This window comes from Sinocyclocheilus grahami, unplaced genomic scaffold (assembly GCF_001515645.1).
Source record: "Sinocyclocheilus grahami isolate Dianchi unplaced genomic scaffold, SAMN03320097.WGS_v1.1 scaffold1408.1, whole genome shotgun sequence".
Classification (NCBI taxonomy): Eukaryota; Metazoa; Chordata; class Actinopteri; order Cypriniformes; family Cyprinidae; genus Sinocyclocheilus; species Sinocyclocheilus grahami.
In genome coordinates this window covers 198,495-199,046 of record NW_015506587.1, presented here as the reverse complement: position 1 = coordinate 199,046, position 552 = coordinate 198,495, and the positions used below count along the sequence as shown (strand labels likewise).

The 552-nt window shown below is 56.7% G+C and overlaps 1 protein-coding gene across 1 annotated transcript in view; it reads right to left on the bottom strand.

Moving 5' to 3' along the window:
• LOC107570039 (B-cell receptor CD22-like) overlaps positions 1-552 on the bottom strand; it is a 14,318-nt gene that overhangs the window by 3,014 nt on the left and 10,752 nt on the right. The window lies entirely within an intron of this gene.

Below are 552 nucleotides of genomic sequence, written 5' to 3'. Positions count from 1 at the left end.
ACATAAACACATAAACTTTAAGGGTGGAGGGAGACAGCCTTCGCTCCAACCCTTGCTGCAAAAAGGACAGCACAACTCCATCTTCGGGGGTCTTTTCGGCGAGAAGAACACCACTCAACGAACAGTTCCACTTCAAGCGTAGGCGCTGAAGTGATGGTGTCAACTACCTCTTGGGGTAGGCCACTCAGAACCTCTGCGTCCCATCCTGCCGGACATGAAGTTTCCAGAGGTCTGGACGCGGGTGCCCCGTCTCTGAGTCAGTAAATCCCTCCTCAGAGGAATCAGAGCATTAGATCTGGGAACCAGGTCCGGGAAGGCCAATAGGCCACCAGCAGGACCTGCTCCTCGTCCTCCCTGACCTTGCACAGCAACTGTGCCAGAAGGCTCACTGGGGGAAATGCATACTTGCGAAGGCCCCGCGGCCAGCTGTGTGCCAGTGCGTCCGTGCCGAGTGTTCCCTCGGTCAGGGCGAAGAACAACTGGCAGTGAGAGGTTTCTGGAGAGGCAAACAGGTCTACCTGAGCGGCTCTGAAACGTCCCCAAACCAGCTGG